Genomic DNA, 977 nt, shown 5'->3' with positions numbered 1-977 from the left:
CTGCCTGGAGCCCAGGGGCGGTTCTAAAGTCTGTGAGAGCCGCTGTGTCCCTGGATGAAATGAGAAAAAGGGTGGAAAAATGGCAAAGTGTCAAGGGAGCTAGGCAGAAACCCATGCCGAGCTGCCTGGAGCCCAGGGGCGGCTGTAAAGTCTGTGGAGTGCCGCTGTGTCCCTGGATGAAATGAGAAAATGGGTGAAAAAATGGCAAAGTGTCAAGGGAGAAATTCAGAAACCCAGGCCGAGCTGCCTGGAGCCCAGGGGCGGCTGCAAAGTCTGTGGAGAGCCGCTGTGTCCCTGGATGAAATGAGAAAAAGGGTGAAAAAATGGCAAAGTGTCAAGGGAGAAATTCAGAAACTCAGGCCGAGCTGCCTGGAGCCCAGGGGCGGTTCTAAAGTCTGTGAGAGCCGCTGTGTCCCTGGATGAAATGAGAAAAAGGGTGGAAAAATGGCAAAGTGTCAAGGGAGCTAGGCAGAAACCCATGCCGAGCTGCCTGGAGCCCAGGGGCGGCTGTAAAGTCTGTGGAGTGCCGCTGTGTCCCTGGATGAAATGAGAAAATGGGTGAAAAAATGGCAAAGTGTCAAGGGAGAAATTCAGAAACCCAGGCCGAGCTGCCTGGAGCCCAGGGGCGGCTGCAAAGTCTGTGGAGAGCCGCTGTGTCCCTGGATGAAATGAGAAAAAAGGTGAAAAAATGGCAAAGTGTCAAGGGAGAAATTCAGAAACTCAGGCCGAGCTGCCTGGAGCCTCAAAGCGGATAGAAATAGCGTGGAGAGCCGCTGTTAAGCCAGACGCCCTCTGGCGGACACAGGCAGGAGTTGCAGTAAATGCATTGAAGTCAATGGGCGAGAGTAAGCCATGCCTTGCGTCCTGGAGCCCAGGGGCGGTTCTAAAGTCTGTGAGAGCCGCTGTGTCCCTGGATGAAATGAGAAAAAGGGTGAAAAAATGGCAAAGTGTCAAGGGAGCTAGGCAGAAACCCATGC

The sequence above is a fragment of the Dunckerocampus dactyliophorus genome, unplaced genomic scaffold (genome assembly GCF_027744805.1).
Source record: "Dunckerocampus dactyliophorus isolate RoL2022-P2 unplaced genomic scaffold, RoL_Ddac_1.1 HiC_scaffold_159, whole genome shotgun sequence".
Lineage (NCBI taxonomy): Eukaryota > Metazoa > Chordata > Actinopteri > Syngnathiformes > Syngnathidae > Dunckerocampus > Dunckerocampus dactyliophorus.
The sequence above is the reverse complement of the archived record's forward strand: the minus strand, read 5'-3'. Positions refer to the sequence as shown.